Source organism: Coptis chinensis, chromosome 1 (genome assembly GCF_015680905.1).
Source record: "Coptis chinensis isolate HL-2020 chromosome 1, ASM1568090v1, whole genome shotgun sequence".
Taxonomy (NCBI): Eukaryota; Viridiplantae; Streptophyta; class Magnoliopsida; order Ranunculales; family Ranunculaceae; genus Coptis; species Coptis chinensis.
This window is the reverse complement of record NC_141456.1, coordinates 81,979,264-81,995,325: the sequence shown is the minus strand read 5'-3', so window position 1 is coordinate 81,995,325 and position 16,062 is coordinate 81,979,264.

Sequence of the window (16,062 nt, the reverse complement as noted above, 5' to 3'; positions counted from 1 at the left end):
ATATGTTCATAAAAATATGATGCACTCTCACGCATGGACATACAAACAGAATACAAATACGAAAGTTTCGTTTCTTCTTCTTCTTCTATTTAAGAAAGTAGTTAATGATAAATACAAAAAATGGAAATACCCAAAAAGAGCATGAGTCTTTGAAGAGGTTTTGAAGCAGTTTCAGATCCCTTCATCACAAACTCTCGAAGAATGTTGGTATGTCGAATAAAAGTTAGCAATAGTTAGAAAAAAGAACACCAACTTCACAATGAAAGTTGAAACTTTCTGCTAAAATATTATTCAATTTCTCAAGTAACATGAAAAACCAGCAAGAGTGACAGGCTAATACGCTATTTACATCAAGGACAATTCTGAAACTGAAGTTTTAGTGACTACCAAACCCAACAAATCCAGTCAACCTCTTCGAGTGTAGCACAATTTTTTTTTTTTTTTTTTTAATATGCAAATACATAAGTTTAAAGTATTGGAACAACTGCACCAAAACCTTGAGTAAAAACTTGGGAAATTGGTTGATATTTAAGCATACTAACAGCTAAAATTCTAATAAATCTTACAATTGCACTCATAAACACAAAATTGAAGCTCTTCTATATCATAATGTTTGATAGTGGTCCGTAAGAATGCAAAATATAGGTCCCAACCTATTTTCGTAGATATTTACAAAAAGTATAATCAGATTCTTGGCTTCTCCCATCTCTTTACTTTTGCATATAATTTTTTAATTAATGCATTTGTATAAGATTGCTACAAATATGGTGTGATCTTAGAAGATGTATATGCAAACATGGTGTGATACTCAGGCATCCAAAAACAGTAAAGCCTAAGCCTTAACATTGGAATAGCAAAACATTAACTAATGAACAGGAAGGTTCATGCGACATACATCAGGGTTCAAAAACCATAAGCAAAGCAAGAGCATTATAGGCAGCTTGATCATAAAGATCAATCCCCTATCCCCTATGGAATGCAAGACATTAACAATGACTAATTACTGACAATTTGTGTGTAAGTCTACTGACAATACAAACAAAAACGGTGTTTTAACAAAGATTGTCAATAACAATTTTCTTACCAAAGGGATGATACACTCATTTGCAAGGCAAGGGTTAGCCGCAACATGAAAACCAAGCTGCTCTCGTAGATAAATCTCCTATCTGGAGCAAACGGGTTACATAATTCACTCTAAAATTTCAGGAAAAAAACTAAGTTCAAGTCTTATAATCAAGTAATTGGGTTTTTGATTCAAGTGTTACAACTTCACCCATAAATCCAACTGTATTTACATAGAATGAAGTGGAGTTGAATAGAACATTTTTAAGTCAATCATGAATAAACCTGTAATATGAGACTCACCTTTAAGAACATTACATGATTGCATCCCTATTAAGTTTAAAAAAACAATATATATTCATAATTCCAAGTGTAGTAGCTAAGTGCAATACTATTGCTGAATGTGAGGTTATACAATTAAGCTGCCAAATTCAGAGGAAAATAATAGCCCTAAGATAACTCACCAGAAGCAATGTTAGTTGTGAGGATAATGTGGTACCATATGTCTGTAATGTTTGCACCTTATGTTCCAATAATTCTGACATGTATCTCAATTCCTTGGAGGAAGCACTTGAATTGTTTGGCCTCGCCTATATGTGCCACGTTAGTGTCTGTGTATTCGTATTGCAATCGAAGAAGCTAGGAATACAACCATCGAGACGATTCCTTGATAAGTTATAAGTAATTCAATATCCTCATACTGACCTGTAAGCTCATTTATACTAAGATCAATTACATTATTGGCTAGTCTCCCGAGCAAGCGAACCCACCAATATACTATTACTGAAATCCAAATTTAACTGTTGCAATCTTCCAATCTCTCTAATAATATCCAAGGGAACAAAAGCCAAATCAAATTCTAATTACACAAATCTAACAGCTCAACATCTTTGGATTGGAGGTATACTGCCATATTGACGAAGACACTACTTAAGAGCATTCAACCAGTTTAAACACAAAGGCCTTAACCAAGCCATCTTTAATGTTCAATGGTGTCAAGCTTTTACTGAAAATCAATTGAATCAAATAACTAAAAGTGGAGTTGAATTACCGAAGACAAATACAATTTCCACACAATCGGAAGTAGAAAAATTGGAGGAAACTCGCATGCAATTGAAAATCATAACACAATTGTTTAACGGATAAGTAAATAACCTCATATAATAAGATAAAGTTCATATTTGTATTCGAAACCCAAAAGAAGCACACTAAAACAGACAAATATCAATAAATAAAAAGATATATGAGTTTGAATATTTACTGTCACTCGGTCCTTGGAAATCAAACAAAACTCTTGCACGCCATCGTTGATCATCTCCACCTTTGTAGTCACATGTCATCCTAATCATCAGAAGACAAAGAAAAAGGTCTTAAAAGAACACCAAATAGATGAAGAAAATAAATTACAAAAGAAGCAAATTGAAGAGTTTTTTAAAATCCATCTCTTTGTATTAGTTTGGAGTCTAAAGACACGAATACACAATGATGATTATTTGGTTATTTTTTCTACCTTTCCATCTGCTTTTCCATTATTTTTTCTTCCTAGTAGGAGGAATGCTTTGGTGGCTCGACAACTGTTGCCAAGAAAGACAAACGTTGGTGATAGATCGGAGGCTCTTTAGTTGTTCTCTTTTTTAAAAGTTTGTGTATGCTACTATCGCAACAACTTTGACTTAATATATAAATAATGACACAGTTATTTTGCAAACACTTCCAATACATTAGCATATGAATCAAGAAGATACAAACAATAAAACACATAAACCAGCCTGAAACCTAATAACTTTTAAGAAAAACCCGAATACTACATGAAGTACTAAGTCCTGTAATAAAAATGAAGCTACATATTCAAACATTCTACACACTACTTTCATAAAATATATTGGTAAGCATTAGTAGCATAACATATGCACAAGCGGTACCCCCACACGTAATGTCATATAGTTATCATGGATTTTTAACACTTAGATACCAAAAGAAACCACAGTATCAAAACTCAATACAACCTAATTAAGAATTCATCATCAAAACCATACCCAACAAAAAAAAATTAAAAATTAAAAATAACCAAAACCCACACACTATAATTTCAAATTCACGCAAGGATATCGGATGTAAACAACAACTCCAATGAAAATTAAGCAACTCCAATGAAAACCACAATCTATAGCTAGGATAAAATAGCATACAAACATACCTTTCACCAAGAGCAACGAAGTCCTCCTCAGAAGTAATATCGTATTTACTAAACCTCAACTGCCAAACAAACCAACAAAAACACATGAACTTCACATTCTCAAATCTCACGCAGTGAACACAATAGAATCCAAAAACAAAAAGTTGGGAAAAAAAAATTGAGGAAAAACTTTCAAATACAATAGGTTGCAAACAAAACCCGAAACCCAATTTCACACTTCTTAAAAAAAACCACAAATCTTTAAAAGGCTCCCAAGCATATACCAGATTTTTCTAAGAACACAAAATGAAATATCTAAGCACACCAAAACTAACTCAGGAACAATAGATATGTATAAAATGTAGGAAAAAAAGGCAAGAATGGTTACAAACATTTTACATGAAAGCTAATCTAATGTAAAGATATAATTACTCACTGGAGGATCAAAGCAGGGCTTCTCCACTGGCACTATTTCAAATATTTCCCGAAGATCTTCCTTGTTCCACAAAAAAAATACCAATAAGGTGAGAGAAATTACTGGCAACCAATGCGTATTTACATAAATAATGAAAAATTATAAAGTATAGATGGAAGTGTAGAATGCAGAATAGTACAAATTGAGAAAACACACAAAGAAAAACGAAGCAAGAAATAAGCTATAGTTTAATCAAACCAATTAAGGAAATGACTTATATAATGAGTAAATGTTTATGCTTTAGTAACGATGGAGCAAAAGGAGGGAGAAAAGAAGAAATATTAGAACACAATCTACAAATGCCTCACCTTTACCGCCACATTTAAATTTCCATAATTGTCGCCTCCCATCGTAGACCCAAATGTGATGGTGTGCAAGTGAATGGAATTGGAGTTCCAGTATGCTACAAAACTAAACACAATCAAGTCCAAGATTATAGGAAGACACATTGGCTATAATTCATTGGAGGACATAATCTCATATATAAAAAGGAAAATAGACTTACAAACGTCTACGACTCTGATCGTGAAACCTTGTTGAACTTTAACCTTGCCTTATGCATGAGTGCACTTAGCTACCATTATAGGGAGAAATGCATAAAAGAAGGCTCCGACCATTTTTTTAAAAAAGAAGGTTTTGACGATTTTAAAAGAAAAGAAGGTTATGACCAATTTAATATGTATGCAAAGAAGAAGCTTAATGTTTTAAAGAAATTGCAGTTCTAAACAAACCATATATCAATTAAAGGAAGGTTATCAACTTGCTTGGCGCTATTTGGTATTTATTGAGAAAATAAGATACAATAGTACCATCATGCTCCATAAGTCTCATCCTTGCCTCGCTAGGCCAGCTAGAATCATATAGGTCCCTAATTCTGCTTATTAGAAATTTAGAACTGTAAAGTAAATGGTGGTAGTAGTTACTTGGTGGTCTTGTGATGGTGATTTAGCATATATATCTACATTCCTATAAAGTTTTGTCTTAAATACATCAGCCAAAATACTTTATAACTATCAAAGTTTTCATATAACTAAGCAGAAATCAATCAAAGAAAAATCAATAAACTTATGAAAAATTTACTTATCATGCACGTAGAGAGAAATATATGGATCTTCAATTCCATAGGTTCGGCAAAGCCTGGCTCATTTAGGGGTACCTATGCAATAACATGGTACGTACTCAAAATAGTTAAACATCTCCAAAGTACATTATCAAAAATATATAAGCTAAAAATCACAATACATCAGTACTAATATGAAGCTTGAGATCTTGAAAAAACTGGAATAAAAATCAACAAATGCTACCGATAACTCTAAACCCAGCCCTAAACCCTAAACCCTAAATTTCTTAAGTTAAGTGTTGATCAGCAACATACATGATCAAAGTCGTACAAAAACATACATATTGCAATTATACGAAGCCATTATCGAAGCCAAAAAACTGATGCAAACAAATTATTACAAAAGCAATAAACATATTACAAAAACTATTTGCAATCGATACCGAACCTGTAAACTTTGTTGCTTGAACCAAGGTGACTCCTTATAATGTTTAAGATGAATTTATTTTTTTCAGAAAAAATATAAATAAATAACTATTATAGAATACATTCTCAGTAGTACTTGACATCACCTGGATAGCTTGCAATGACATAAAGAAACTTCTGGAATGACTCACTTTCTTTCAATGATGGACTGATCCCAACCTTAATCACTTCTTCATGATGATCTGAAGTCACCTTAACCTTGCTTATTTCTCTTCCTATTGGCCACGTTAAGCAGCAATTGCTGAGATTTTTCAGTTGCTGCCCTTGCCTCCTGGACCTGCATAAACCAAAAATAGCACAAAATGTCTAAGTTTGAAAAAATATAAAATTAGTATCTATCTCCAACTTAAGTTAAAGTACGGTTAGTTTCCAATAAGAGAAAAGTCAGTTAACAATGCCATCAGTATGTAAAAGATAATAACCACTACTGAGAAGGAAACTCTCTCAATAGTATGCCAATTATTTATTACAGAAAAGACCAACTTGATTGAAATGTTATCTAACCATCTCTACTGCCAGGTACATGGAGTCACTCGGACCACTTTCCGGTGTTTCATTGCCTATCAGAGAGCACATCTTTAGTGCTCAAACTCTATCATGTGTCCAAATGGGCACTGACCGAATAATGCGCAACTGCACACAAACATAATTTTGCAACTATTGTATTCAAATAATTATCCACCCTTAAGAAAGTTTATTCCTATATCCTCAAAGAGCATAAATGTCAAAGCATCAAGCACCATATGAAGATGGAAAATAGATAACATGCATGTCTTGCCCATTGACTGAAATGCTAATACTATATTTTTGTATGCTTCGAAAACCACTCTAGAAAGTGAGAATTCAAAAGAGAATTTCAGGGCCATTGATTATAAACACAATTAAAGCAGAGGATATAGTGAGACACATAGTGACACTGCAAACAAATTGCAGAGCTTAAAAATTAATGTACAACTTGTGAAAGTAACCAAGTACGATTACATTAAATCACATTCATTCTTCACATTTACCGTAGCAACAAAAGTAGGATGGATATAGTTGTCAAGGACCAAAAACCACAAAAGAAAACGAATACATACCTCAACTTTCTACATCTTGTAAAACCATCTCCCTCTCTCAAAATCTGCAAGCCCAATATGTACGATCTCAAGGACTGTCACTTGATAGTTAGTGACATACTTCTCTATGAATTTCTCCTCATTTAATGTCAACGCTGAAGTGACTAAACCTGCATTCACTCTTCCTATCAAACCGTTTGAGTACAGAATTTCCAGCACATTACACCTAGGAATGATCCTTTTCTCAAGACTAAGAGCAAGTATCACTGGATTTTTCACAATATCCGATAGTTCAAAATTTTGTTTTATAATGAAAAACTCGACCCTGCTTTGCATATTCTCTTTTGAAAGTACGAAAATACAGGGTTGCCTCTTAAACATTGAAAGACTCCCCGCATGAGAAAATCCCAAGCTAAATACATACCTTTTCGAGGGACAGGTAACAGCCACATCCAAGAAACTGGTTTTGAGTAGTGGGGCTGTTTTGAAACAAAGATTTTTTTTTTTTACTTCTAATAATAATCGGCAGTGGAGGCAGAATCATTCTTACCTGTTTCTCATACACATTAGATGAGAGCACCTTAGGTTGTCTAACATACATCCCAGTGTTTTCGTAAATTTTCGGGTGTATGACATACATTCCAGGGTTTTCATAGGCTGGTTTATTGATCCAATCGGTTGGTGGACGTGGTGGTTGACCCACATACTGAACAGGCATCTGTTGTGGGCTTGGTGAAAATAGAGTATTAGGCTTCCTTAGTGGCGCCACAGAGTGCTAGCATGTTGGACCATCTTTGATTGTCAAAGACGACTTTTCTGTCTGTAAGTGGTATTGTTCTTGATACTGATACCTCTCTTGTGCTCTGTAATTATGTTCTTTCCACATTTCATTGTAAGAAGGTGTTGATCTAGAATTAACAATTGTACCTCTAGGATTGCTAAAGTTCCCATGGAAATAATTTTGATCCTGGCCATATCCTCTTTCATATCCTGAAGGTCCTGCTGGCCTAGGCCCTGTCCACTATATGGTTGTTTGGAACATGATACCGATTCGCTGGATAATCCAACAACGTAGATGTACTGGGTTTCATTTGGAGTGTGTTCCTGAGCAGCCTAGCTATGAGACGCTTCTCTTAAATGAGGTCCAGAGATAGCTCCCGACACTTGTGGCCTGTAAAAGCAGATATAGAAATGTGGTATTCAATTAATAGTGATTAAATCTAGTCAACCAGTGTATAATTTACAATAATGGGTTAGTCAACTTAATCATCATTGGAAACTGAATATGTCCAGAATATGACAACACGAAATCAGATCTTACCAATATCTAACAGTGTTTTGATTGCATGGGAGAATTTTCAATGGTAAACCTGACTTTGTAATATGAAAATATTCGAGCTAGGAGAATCCTGATTTTTCACTTGCTCCAATTCTCCAATGGAAGTACCAAGGCAGGGGAGTTACGATACATACAGTTACTATCACATGGAAAAGTCCCCACTACAAAAAAGATTTATCCATCCCAAGCATTTTCTGAACACCCACCCAAATCCCCATGGCTATCTCAAAGTATCTTTCAGATGAAAGGAATGGCCAACTTAACCAGTTTATCATACTGACCAGGCAGACTCACTTCTTTGCAAGATGGTAACATTTTTACTTTCTTACCTACAACGAACTGTTCTCTCAGGTACTTATAGCTTCGGTTTCCTCCAATACCGACAAAAAAATGCACATTTTAGACCTTAGAGCAAATGAATTATTAGAAATTAGTCTCACCTATCTCTAGATTGATGATGCCTCCTGTTGTTGTCTTCGTGCACATCAGAAGGATTTATAATCTATTATCAAACCAGAAAATAAAGGCAGATATATTCAGCAAAAAGTGTTAAATCGACAATAGTAACAAACTGAGGGGATTTCTTTTTTAAGAGAGAGCGAATGAGGGGAGATTTCTTTTTTGGTAACTAAACGAGGGGAGATTTGAGAGAGATAAAACTCATAAAAGAGAAAAGAGAGAGACGTCTGGGATATATGTGTGTGTGTGTGTTTTTTTTTGGCTTTTACATTTTTAAGAGAGAGAGAGAGAAATGTGTGTATTAGAAGAAGAAGAGAAGATGAAGAGAGAGACCGCTGGTTTCCTCGCATTTAAATTCGGCATAAATGGTAATAATTCGGCAATTAATGTAAATGTTAAGTCGCGAACAATTGAATAGTGGCGTGTAGTTGATTTCCGACTTGAATTTACATATACGTCCTTAAGATACTATGTAATTTTAAGGGTATAAATGGTAGTAAATTTTGAAATGACGAAGTAGTCCTTCTTAAAGGCATTGAATAATTTGTTTAAATATTTTATCAAGGGTATTTAGTGGTAGAAAAAAAGTTGGTCCAATTTAAATGTCCATGTTAATTATGGTATACTCTACTAATTGAGATGTTCTCGATGTAATTTTTGAGTTGCCTATTTGTACTCCTCTCTTACATTTCACTTTGTTCAACTTTACTAAATGGTACTGCTGAATTCATCGTCCCACTGGTAATTGATATTTTATATTAAGGGTTAATTCGATTTTGGCCCCACTTTTAATAGGGTATTCAGCGTTTCGTTTTTGGTCCCAGTTCTGTCAGTTGACTTTGTCAGTTTTAACTGCTCCGTAGGTTTTGCTCCTCATAATTTCAAAATGGCCTAAATACCCCTCATGCGTGTCACATGCAACTTGTTTTTTTTTAACAAAAACTAATGACACGTGTCCAAATCCAAGGGTTATAAGGGTTATTATTGACTAGCCGTTGGAGCTTTGAAATTGCAATATCAGTATTAGAACCTTTTCCGATTTTCCACCCAGTGTTTGATCCTTTGTTCCAGCCATCTGATTGACCTCCACCAGAAGCGTTTCCACTGCTCCAACCAATTGCAAGATCAGCATCTGAACATTTTCCTGTTTTCCACATGTCTTCCTGGTTCTTACTCCCACTTGCTTCAGGCACTGCCTGATTCCAATCCAAGGGACGGCCTCCATGTTCCAAGTACTTCCTCCTCCATTATTCAGGTTTGAAAACTTACTTCCACTAAAACCTTTGTCACTATCCTGGTCAACACAACTTTTCCAGTTAGATCCACCCGCATCAAAAGATTTTGCACCATCCCTGTTTCCTCCTCTCCCTTCACCAAAACCAAATTTTGGTTTGTTCCAACCTTCGTCTTGGTTTTTATTTGCTCTAGGATCTTGAGGAGAATTTCCCCAGTTAAATTGATTTTCATTGGTCTCGTGATATGTAAAATCCCCAAACATTTTAATCCAAGCCGTCAATGTTTGTAACATAGATACTTGCCACATGGACTTTTAAATCGATATCATCGAAACGAAATTTGTAGTGGATTTCAAAATCGAAATTTTATGAAACTAGTATTTACGAGATTCATGCGCAACTCACGTGAAGGGTAAAGTTGCCATTTTGAAAATATGCTACGGAGCAGTTAAAGCTGACCAAGTCAACTGACAGAACTGGGGCCAAAAATGAATTACGCAACTTACAGGAGCCAAATGTTGAATACCCTATTAAAAGTGGGGGCAAAATCAAATTAACCTTTATATTAAGGTGCTAGCTGGAGAAGGAAATACGCTCAAGTAAGCATCTCCTGCATCAGAAAACCTACTTAGAGCATTCCCAATGCAGGTGGATTTATTCTCCCCTATCACCTCCACTTAGGCAGTTATTCCCCCTCTTTTTACCAAAACGGTGAAAAGCAAGGTGAAGCTCTGCAATGCAAAGGTGGAAAAAAAATCTCGGACGGGATGTTGGATTCCGTCTGGAGGCTTTTTGATTGAGACGGAATGTAACATCCCGTCTGGTGAGTCTAATATCACAGACGCAAAACAAGCCCATTTTCACTTTCTTCCCAGCCTCCATTGCGATTTTCTTGCCGCCATTACCAACTTTTTTTCTATTTCTTCAATTCCTAATGACTTCTCTACCCCCCAATGATTCCCCACCAATCTCACCACATGAAGAGCGTAGTAGATGGTTTGGAAGTTTTAAAATATCTAAAAAAAAGGGGCAAAAAGGATCTTCGTTAAGAACGCAAAATGTGGGCGAGGAGGACGAAATTAAACTTGGGTTTAATTTTCCACCGCATTGTGAAATCGAGGAACACCCACCATTAGTGTCAACATCGGTCCAACACGTAGCAAGTCGAGTGGCAGAGTCTCAAGTAAGTTTTAGATTTTTTTTTTTTTTTTTTTTATGTTAATTATTATTATTTATGTTAGTTTATATCAAGTTTGTTGTTGTGTAATTAGTTTGAATTTGTTGCATTGTGTTAAAAAAATTTGAGTTGAAATTATATCGTATTGAATAGTTTGTTGTATTGCGTGTAATATGAATGTAGGAAGTACACCTATGGAAAGTACATTGTACACTTTCAAATGTTGTACGTGTCGTGGTGGCGTTGTTTGAAATAAAAAATGGATCCTAATTTTGTCATGGTTACCAACATTATAGCCACCACACCATTTGGGAACTTTTTGAATTCTAATTTAGGACAAAATGATCAAGCATTGTTGTTTGGGATAGTTGAGCGGTGGTGGAAATCTACCCACACATTCCATTTCCCATGGGGTGAGCTTGGGATTACCCCTCTTGATTTCACAATGCTCATGGGTATCCCAATTGGTTATGGAGATGCCGTTCCTTTTGATGAAAATTTGGAGGTTTTTACTACGGCAATGAGTTTCTTTGAAGGTTTTGATTTGGTAGAAAATGATGAGGAAGACGGGTTCTTAAGATTATCAGCTGAGCAGTTTAAGGGAGGAGCTATAAATATGAGTTGGTTTACTTTGAGATACTTGAATAGGCCAAAGGAGAAGCCGAAAGACTATCATATTGGTGAGGAGTCAATCCAAGAATATGTACGTGCCTTCCTTTTCTACTTTGTTAGTGCAGTATTATTCGGATACGCTGATAACTTTTTACGTATCGGGTGGATGGCCATTGTCTCAGACGTAGAGAGGATGTGGGATTATGACTAGGGTCAATCCATCTTGGCATACCTTTACTGCTGGCTAAACCTCGCAGTTGAGACGAAAGCCGCTAAAGGTAATTTGTGCGGCTTTGTTTGGATTATACCGGTAAGTCTTATTTATTAAGTTATTGTTTCATTTCATTTATTTATCTAATTATTAATGTTGACATGTTTATATATATATATATATTGATATTTTATTTTATCTATTGATTTAGTATTGGTAGTATGAATATTTTTGTGTGATGCATCCTGTGTTGAAGAGGTTGGAAGAGAATGAGACTCATGACCTGATTCCACGTATTCAAGCATGGGGGCTTCATCGTAGGCAGAGGGGGTATGGGGATCTATCGCATAATATTCATAATACTCGTCAACAGATTGAGCTTTTAGGAGCTACCCGAATTGAGTGACAACCCTGGGCCGAGTCCTTCATATTTCAGACCCCTTATACGGATATTCCAGATGTTCCAGAGAACACTGAGTACCGTAGACTATTCTATATGTGTCATAGAGCAAGGTTTCTTTCTCAGCGGCGAATAATACTTGTAGGGTCAGTAACTGCATGGTACCTTGGGGACAGATGTTGGCGTCAAGTATCTGGAGAGATTGTTATACCTTACCCGCCACACATAGATATGACAGCTTCTGATATTCTCCCTGCAACTCTTTCACACTATAGAGCAAACCCAAATGATTGGCCAAACGCATCAACTTTCATTTTTACGGGAGACTTTGACTTGTATTGGAAGAGGGTTGGTCGAGGTCTCTTGCTAGGTGTGTTATACCGGGGCACCAATTTTGAAGGGGTTACTTTTGAAGCATTGAGGCATGACATTCATTTCCCAGAAAGAGTGGAGTTGCCACAGTCACAGCCCAAGGTGTTTCATGATATTGAGATGCTGCAAAGAACTCCACAGATATTTGATGAGTCTAACATTTGGCACTGGAGCATGATTACTTCTCAGCGGCAAGAGATGAGCATACCTCTACCAGCAAATGCCGCATTGGTCACAGATTTGTCAGAACAATTTGAGTAGTTAGCCGTGGTTAGTATGATTTAAATTTATTCATGATTTGTTATTATTATTTACTATAACATGTAGCATGCATTTGTTTTGTTAAACAGGATGAAGGTCGGAGCTCCTTAACTACAGCTCTCTCAGTTATACCATGCGTGCATCGTTCATGGAGTCATCTCGTCAAAGTTTTGAGTACTTACAACAAGAGGGAAATCGAACTTTGCAGTTTCAGAGACGTGTGCAAGAGTTGGAGAATGCTGCAAGTGCCACACCTCAAGCTCAACCTCAACCAGAGCGGCGACAACGACGTATGGGGGAGAGCTTTTCGACCGAGCCTTCTCGTAGGGGGAGGAGGTCTCAGTAGATATATTTTTTTTAGTTTGTAATAACTGTGCGCGATTATTTGTAATATGGCGTTTGGGATTGTTGTTTATAACAACTTATTTATTAGCAGGTTTATTGATGAGTTTTGGATATGAATATGTCATTAAACAAAGGAGGTTATGGCAAAAAAAAATTTGGAATTATAAGTTAGTTTTTTATCGAGTTTTTGTGTTAGACTTAAGTGTTGTCCAGGATTGTTGTTTGTCTTATTTATTATTTTCAAAGTATATTAGCAGGTTTTGGATATGAATATGTCAATAAAACAAATGAGGTTATGACAAAAAAATTTCAGGAATTATAAGTTAGTATGTTTCCAAAATATACTGTATAATATTTTCAGTAAGGAATTTTAAGTTGCATTTCACTCATTTTTTAGGCTTGGTTCTGACAGAAATTATTTCAGGAAATATAAATTGCATTTTACTCATTTTTTATGTCTTGGTTCTGACAGGAAATTTTTCAGGAATATCACTCATTTTTTCAAGTTTGGTTCTGACAGGTTTTGACAGGAATAATGTATGGTGTAGACCGAGACGGAATGTAACATCCCGTCTGGGATTTTTAGACCGAGACGAAATGTAACATCCCGTCTGGTTTATAGGTACATACCATTATGCCTTTTCTTCATTCAATACATAGGAATTATTGATGGTGGCCCATAGATAGATTTGGAATTATTGAAGGTACATTTGGATAGATTGTGTTGTCACTTTGGAGAGTGAACAAAAATCGGATAAAATATGTTGTCAATTGGAAAGTGGACCAAAATCTAACTATCACATGTGACCTTATTACATGTGACCTTATCTTTCATATTTCGTTTTACTCTTATTTCTTTTAGATCAAATAAACAAACAGCCATCTTCTTCCCTACAACCAAGCTAAAAATAGAAAAAATGTCTAGAGAAAAAAGAATTGCATTTAACCAAAGGTTATGGGGAGGATTTAGTAGTAATAGTTCGTCTTCTGGTTTTACCAGGTCTTCTTCTAGTACTTCCGCTGAAGATGACTACATGGAAAGAGTAAGAAATGAGCATAATGATATGATGAGGCAAAAGAGGAGGAGGAGGTTGCAGTTATTATCCACTGCTGGGGCATTAATGACTCAAGCAGCCATTGAAATTGAAGATGTGGATACAGACAAACGCAGTGGATCTGTGATGGGCAGAGATTACACGTTTAAAGATGGTGGTGATTTCAGTAAACAAACGATAATGAGGGATTACTTCACAACACCTTGTAGGTGGCCTCCTCATAAGTTTAGGCGAAGGTACAGGATGACAAGAGAGCTTTTTATGTATATGTTGAAAATTGTTGCAGCATTCGACGATTACTTCAAAGACAAGGTGGATGGGTTGGGTCGGCAAGCAACTTCTGGGTTGCAGAAGGGATTAGCAGCAGTTGAACAATTAGCAACTAGTTGTTCTTCTGATTCAACGGATCAGTATTTTCAAACTGGAGATTCCACAGTAGCTGTATCTATGAAGCGTTGGTGCAAGGCAATAATCACGGAGTTTGAAGAAGAGTACTTGAGACGATCAACTGAGGCAGACACGGCTAGGATATTAGCTGAAAATGCGGCAAGGGGTTTTCCAGGAATGCTTGGATCAATCAACTGTATGCACTGGGTATGGAAGAATTGTCCAACTGGATGGGCTGGACAACATGTAGGGTGCAAGAAGGAACCAACTTTGGTACTTGAAGCCGTCGCACACAAACACTGTTGGATCTGGCATTGCTTCTTCGGCTTACCAGGTTCGCATAATGACATTAACGTGCTTCATCGTTCTCATGTTTTTGAATCATTAGAGCATGGTGAAGCTCCTGTTGTTGCATTTAATGTGAATGGTAATGAGTACGATGTGGGATTTTATCTTGCTGATGGTATTTATCCAAAATGGGGAACATTTGTTCAATCCATTCGTTATCCAAGAAATAAGCATGAAAAGATCTTTAGTCAACGTCAAGAAGCTACAAGAAAAGATATTGAAAGGATGACGTTTGGAGTTTTGCAGGCAAGATGACATATTATTAAGGCTTCTGCACATTGTCATAGTGTTGTTGTTCTTGGAGACATAATAAAGGCATGCATTATAATGCATAATATGATTGTTGAGAATGAACGTGCAAATGGAGTATGGAAATGGAAAGGTTAGAGGAAAGAAACAATACCTGCGCTCTTTCAGGAAGATGATGGTTATCATTTTGTCTATCAGATGATTCAAGCAAGAAATAAAATCAGAAATGAAGTTACACATACTAATCTTCAAAAGGACTTAGTTGAGCATGTTTTTAATTGGACTGGTATTGAAGAAACAACAATACCAATTGTTTCGGCAGTAAACTGCTTCAACACAACGAGAGCAATGGTAAAGAACACACTAAGAAACAGAGGAATTTGATGTTGGGGGAGATGAAACTGAACCAAATAATGGCTGCCTACGTACCCAAGATCTATTCTCTAGGGATCAAGTTTCCACGTAGTTCCTTATGAAAAATAGATCGGTATTTATATAGGTAGAGTAGAGAGTCCTTATAGCTCAAGTATTCTCGTATCTTGAGTAATTGTGATAGAATATAACTGTCAACTGATAATTATCCCTTTGATAAGAAACGAATCTGGACATAAATCAATGTACATTAGTGGCAAGCCATGTGGCTAAGGTTCAGCCTTAGACACATGAGTTAATGGGCATGTACATTGATCCATGATATTGTGAATTGGGCTTTAGCCCTGTTGATTAAATGAATAAAATAGAGACCCCTACTAATGGACGTTTGCCACGTAGGTGGGGGTCGAAACACCAATTTATGATCCAGATTGGTCGGATCTAGAGGAGGGAGAAAGAGAGGAAAATGAAAATAGAAATGAAAGTGAGTGAACTATGTATTCCCTAATGTATTTCCTATATATTCCCTAATGTCAACTATAAAGTTCCTATGTATTTCCCTAATGTGAACTATGAAGTTCCAAAGTATTTCCTATGTATTTCCTAATGTATTTCCTATGTAATTCCAAAAGTAAACTATGAAATTCTTATGTGTTTTAATGAACTATATTACAATGTATTTTAATTTTATTGGTAATTGTATTTCTATGAAAATAATTATATTGGAAAGAACATACATAGTGCATTAATTAAAAAAAAACAATGAAATTAAAATGCATAGTTCATTAATTAAAAATACATTGAAATTAAAATACATAGTGCATTAATTAAAAAGACAATGAAATTAAAATACATAGTGCATTAATTAAAATAAAATACTAGATATTACATAAGCTTAGTTAGAGCTAGAACCACCTCTTGCC